We start from the raw sequence: 6,149 nt of genomic DNA on the forward strand, positions 1-6,149 counted from the left end.
TGACTGAGATCATGATCTGAGCCCAAATCAAGAGATAGATGCTTATCCTACTAAGCTACCCCAGTGCCGCCGTGAAGCCATTTTTGTCTCTTTTACGTCCCCCCACACGAGTCTGAATGGGACTTTTTAATTTACTACATTTTTCGAAGACATGAGTTTTCAGGGCTGCTTAGTTTTCCTTCTTCATGTATTTTCTAAGCCACCTAATGATCACTCTCATTACCTCTTCTATGTTCCCTGACACCTGAGTGGGAAGGAGGGGTGTGGACAGTTTTCCCTAGTCCCTCCACTGAGTGGGGGCCATGTTTTCACAGAGTTCATGTGCCCATTGAGGAGAATGCACACAAAGTGTCCTCTTGGTGGTGGCTCGTAGCTGGTGCTCCATAATCGGTAGCAAGGGTCACAGAAGGTCAGGTGCCACAAAGGAAAGAGAATGGCCCTTGCAGGCCAACTGGAGTTTGGCTTAAGCCCAAATTTCTGCCACTTGCTACACAACCTTGGTCAACTTAATTACCTCCTCTACTCCTGTAATAACCTCATGGCACCTAGGTAGACCAGACATTTCATAAACAGTAGTCATTACTATTACAGCTACTCTTGAAGATGATGGCTATACTGGTCATTGTTTCGGACACATACATCAAGCATGGTGTCCATGCATGGGTAGGGGTGTATGTGTAGGAGGGAGACATATGGTGAATGGACTTTCAAAGTCTAGTTGTACTATGTGCAGAAATGGGTAATGGACAGAGATGAAGAAGCTTCTTCTTAGCCATGTTTATCTGAGAAGATTTAGTTATTATTCAAAGAAGATAGTTAGGTGGTGGGATCTGAGTTAGGAGACTGGGCTCAGGAGCAGGGTAGAGCAGGCAGGAAACTGGGCTGGCTGCTTTCCTGTGCTGTTCTCACACCCGCAGTCTGCAGTCTTGATGGATCATTTGTCTTATTAATTCCTGGGTCCTATTTGGAGGAGGCAGCGGCGAGTAGTATTGGTGCATTTTATATTTACGGACATCATCAATCTGCCAATGCCTTTCATCTTTGCTGGGTAATGCAACTTTTCCTGTTATTTCTCATGGAAGGCTGAACAAAGTCAACGAAATCATGTCAACCTGTGTGTAGGACAGAGGGTATTTTACAAGAAACAATTGTTTTACCATGTAACTATTGGGTAATAACCATTTTTAGGAGTGGATATTTCTATTTTTCTAATCAGAGAGATAGGATTCACTATTGGATTCACTGACTGATGCGTTAACCTTATCTATAACTTCTACCTTTTCTGCATAGAAACCTAAGTTAAGTCAGTTCTGGGACAGTCTTGCGAAATGAGTTACGTTTCATTGTAATGAGCAGAAACAAATAGGCAAGAAATAGGCTTTAGCACTAGAGAGACTAGTCTTCAATTCCATTATATGTTAGCAGCCTTGGGCAATCTTGGGCAATCGGTTTCTTATCTCAAAAATGGAATAATATTTACGGTTCCCCGGGGGTGTTGTGAGGATCAAATGAGATCGTTACCTATAAGGCACTTAGCACAGTGCCTGGCCTACTACAATTGCTCAACAAATATTAACATCCTACTCCGTTCCCCTCCTGGGTTGCCTACAGCAATCTCTGTGCTCAACGTCATTTAGCTACCGACAAACTGAGCAGCAACAACCTCAGTGTCAGTAGACATGGCTTTGCTATGTGGTGCCATTAGTCACCTCTCTTAATTTTTCTGTCTGTAAAAAAGGGGGTTGACAATGGAGTGCCTAGCAATCTCACTGGTGAGGCATCAGTGGATCAAGGAAGGAATGAGTGACAAGGTGACTTTTAAAGGGTAAAACCCTGATTCCTGTGATTTTTTGAGTACTTATCCAGGAACTAGAAAAGTCGTGGATCCTTTTTCTCATCACCTGCCCTGGGATGGATATCTGCATCTCCCTAAAATTCCTGTGTTGAAGCCTTCATCCGCAGTGTGACATCTGGAGGTAGGCCTTTGGGAGGTAATTAGGTCACAAAGGTGGGACTCTCCTGGTGGGGTTAGCACCTTTATATGAAGAGAAGAAGAAGAGAGAGGCTCCCCTACTACACACACACACACACACACACACACACACACTGTAGATGTGTCTACAGGCCAGGGGTTTATAAGGCCAGCAAAAGGGTCTCACCAGGAACCGGCAGGACTTGGATCTGGGACTTCTCAGCCTTGGGAACTATAAATTAAATTACCATTTTTAACCTCTCCCTATCCCCATTCTATGGCATTCTTTTACAGCAGCTCAACCTGACTAATACAACACCCTTTACATTGCCAGGCATTCTCACGGGAAATTCTTTTTAGGGAAGCCCCTCATGATTGAGAGTCTCTAGGGCAGTGGTTTTCAACATTTGCTGTGCATTGGAATCATGGTGTTTTAAACAGAGCGAAACAACACAATGCCAGGGCCCCAGTCCAATGATCTGATGTCATTGATCTCAGGTATTCCCTAGGCATGGAGTAACATAAGAGCTTCCCAGGTACCTGACCATCAGATCAAAACTCCTGAAACTTTAAAAGCATGTATGAATATCTGGAGCATCGTGTTAACATTCTGATTCTTATAGATTGTGTTTGCAGTGGAGCCTGAGAATCCACATTCCTGATGAGCTTCTGGGTGAAGCCAATGTTGCTGGTCTATGGAACACACTTGGAACAGGACAAGTCCCACAGAAGTTGACAAACGAGGACTGTGGGCCTAATCTAGCCCACTGTCTGCTTTTGCATGGCTCAAGAGTTAAGAATGGTTTTTACATTTTTTAAAAGATTTTATTTATTTATTCATGAGAGACACAGAGAAAGAGAGAGAGGCAGAGACACAGGGAGAGAGGGAGAAGCAGGCTCCATGCAGGCAGTCTAATGCAGGACTCGATCCTGGGACCCCAGGATCACGCCCTGAGCCCAAGGCAGGCGCTGAACCACTGAGCCACCCAGGGATCCCCTGGTTTTTCTTTTTTCTTTTTTTTTTTTTTTGGTTTTTCATTTTTAAATGATTTTAATAAGCCACAAGAAGGAGATGAATTTCTTGACACATGAAAATTACATGCAGTTCAAATTTCAGTGTCCACAAATAAATTTCCATTGAAACACAGCCACCTTCGTTCCCTTTTTGGCAAATGGCTGCTTTTGCACTATGATGGTAGAGTGGAATTTTTGCAGAAGAAAGTAAATGATCCACAAAGACTTAAATATTTATTATCTACCCTTTGCAGAAAAAGTTTGCCAACCTCTGAATTAGGGGGTAACTCGAATTCGCAAAGGAGTCAATTGTACTCTAGTAAGTTTTCATTGCTGTTAGGATCTCACGGCATCAGCCTTCTGCCAGTTGGCATCAGGCTCAAAGATATCAATGGCTTTCTGTCCTATCAAGGTGCTATGCTAGGCCCTGCAGGTCTATACTTGCCAGGAATGCCACAGTTTCTGCAACGGCTCCTCTTAGGGAATGGTTGGCCAGGCTGAGTCACTCTCTCTTGCGCTAGGTTACCCTGACACCATGCTAGCCTAGGATCTGAATGTTGGTGTCTTCCCAAATTTCTTATGTTGAAAATCCTAACCACAAAGGAGATGGGGCTTTGGGGGATGATTAGATCATGAAGGTCCTGCCTTTATGGAGACCCCAGAGAGCTAGCTTGTTTCTTCCACTGTGAGAGGACACGGCAAGAAGCCAGCAGTCTGCAACCCAGCAGACAGGGCCTCCCCAGAAGGGCCGTGCTTGTGCCCTGATCATGAATTTCCAGCCTTCAGAACTGGGAGGTCCGGGGGCTCATGTTTGTGTGCCAAGGGATCTGGTCAACGGACTCACAACACCAAGGTGTTCTCATGTTCCTGGGACTTGTCTGACACCCTGAGGGAAACTCTGATTTACAGCTTTAAAAACAAAACAAAACAAAATTCTATTTATTAATTGACCATCTCTTGAAAATGGACATTCAAATCTATGTCTTTCTGCCTAAAAACAGATTAGTGTTACCCACTTTGAAATAAAATGACCAAATGTCTATGGAGACTTCCTGACTACGGGAGCTTGCTATCTTTAGCTGGGACCCTGAGACTCAGTTCCTCATCACCCAGTCTGTTCTCTGCCTTCCAGGGAGAAACTGACGTAGGTTCCCACCACCAATTTCTCCAGTATCTTGTTATCTCATATGCTTATCGAAGACTGCATGCTCAGCTTACTCAAGAACAGGCTGCAGTGAATGGGTAAATGAGAACGTGGACGTGAGAAGCATCACTGCGAACAAGTGTTGCTGGAGGGCCGACTGCCACCACACAGCTCTCCTCCGTCTTCAGAGGGACGGCAACAGCTACTTCCTACACGTGGTGCTTGCCTTGAAGACGCCTTCAAAAGTAACTCATGAAAAATCTTGACTCACAGCTGAGCACACCAATCCGCTTTACTGATGCTTTGTAGTGGCTCCAGGTCAAGACTAGTCAACATCCCATCTCTGGTATGGGAGTCGTTGCGACCTGTGGGCTGCGGGGCCTCATGGCAGGTTCTCTATTGTTTGGGGCTCTCAGTCCAGACATGCTGACCTCAGCTAGCCACGATAGGGCAGCTCCCTCCCAGCTCGCTCACTATAAGAATTAAGGTGTTGGGAAAGACTTAGGAACCCCCGTTTTCTTCTGAGCCCTTGTTTTCATGGGCACACACTGCTTTTTTCTTTGTTTCGAGGAATTGCACTGTTAATAAAAATAATTGTGTAAAAACAAAGTAAAGACAAATAAAAAATTAAAAATCATTGATGAGGTCATTTAGGTACATATCTATTATAGAAAATCCTGTGAAATAAGTGTGATTATTTCCAAAACAGTTCGGGGACTTGGCCAAAGTCCTACTGTTATTTCATGAAGCAAGCAATATTCAAACCCCAGGCTCCATGGCTCCAGAAACAAAACCTTTAATTTGAATCTATGTTCACTCCTCACTGACTGACTCTGAAATCCTGCTGCTGGAGTCTGGTGTCACGCAGACTGGGGAATTCTGCAGGCCAGGTCCCCCTCTTGAAGATTAATAACACATGCTAGCCTCGTAGTGGCTCCAGGCTTATTAGTGGCTTCTGTATATGGATCTATTTGTATTTCCTTAATGCCACATTTCTCAAATTTATTTTCCCCTGGATCCCCCAGTGCTCCCCCACCCTTTTCCACATAACAGCTGCAAACAACTTGCAAGACACACTGTGGGAAATGGTGCGCTGAGTCACTCAGGTCCTGGTGTGGGTGTTGAGATCAATTGAGAAAATATTCTGGGATAAAATAAAAAGAAAGAAAGCAGGGGTGGCAGGGGGTAGGAGTAAGGAGGGAATAAAGAATAAAAAAGAGAGGAGGAGGAGGAAGAAGAGAAGAGAAAGAAAAGAGAACAATCAACCCCAAATGGCCTGAACAGAGGAAGAGGAGGGAAGAAGGCATTATGGCCAAAAACAGTCACTTGCCAAATCATTTACAGAGTTGAGAGCATCTTGACACAAACTGAGTTTTTAATTTGCTAAATTTCGAAGTAATTAAAAAAAGATTTGGGTAAGTAGCAGAAACATCTTTTAGCATGTTGAGTCCCTAAAAGAGGGACACCAGGATTCACTTGACACTGTCTGTCCCCTCCAGGGGATCATAAGATATGAAGGCTTAAAAGACAAGGATGCAGTTAGCATTACCAGCATAGGGTGCATGACAGGTGCCCCCGGAAATGCAGAGCGAGCAAGCCACAGTGGTTTAGGGGGGCTTGTTTGGACATGTGGCTGTTACACGTGACACACCAGGATGCTGGTTCTTAGAAACTGCTCTTACAGCTAGTTACAGAGCTCTCAAACTGGGCTGCACCATGTCTCAGCTGCGTATCCTTAGACAACCTACTTAACTCATTTGTGCCTCAGTTTCCTTGTCTGTAAAATGGTGATCACAAGAGAATTTGCATTACAAGAGAGTCACAAAGATTCAAGCACTTACAACATGGTGGTACATGGATGCTATGAGGGTCAGTTATCACTATGGGTTCCATTCCTCTTGTGGAATCCATTGGTGAAAAAGTTGAGATCTGAGGAACAGTGGAAATGGTCTGTGAATGCTGGGAAGAGCAAGACATCTATCACAATCTAGATATCACATTTTGTCATGACCTAAGTGC

General features: G+C 44.3%; 1 long non-coding RNA gene across 1 annotated transcript; it reads left to right on the forward strand.

Annotated features, from left to right (window-relative positions):
- The first annotated feature begins 1,662 nt into the window (after positions 1–1,662).
- On the forward strand, positions 1,663–4,767 carry LOC144305499 (uncharacterized). Its single transcript, XR_013372512.1, has 2 exons — positions 1,663–1,976; positions 4,119–4,767. It is a non-coding gene; the product is annotated as an uncharacterized LOC144305499 (long non-coding RNA).
- The last annotated feature ends 1,382 nt before the right edge of the window (positions 4,768–6,149 follow it).

Source organism: Canis aureus, chromosome 3 (assembly GCF_053574225.1).
Source record: "Canis aureus isolate CA01 chromosome 3, VMU_Caureus_v.1.0, whole genome shotgun sequence".
NCBI classification, from domain to species: Eukaryota; Metazoa; Chordata; class Mammalia; order Carnivora; family Canidae; genus Canis; species Canis aureus.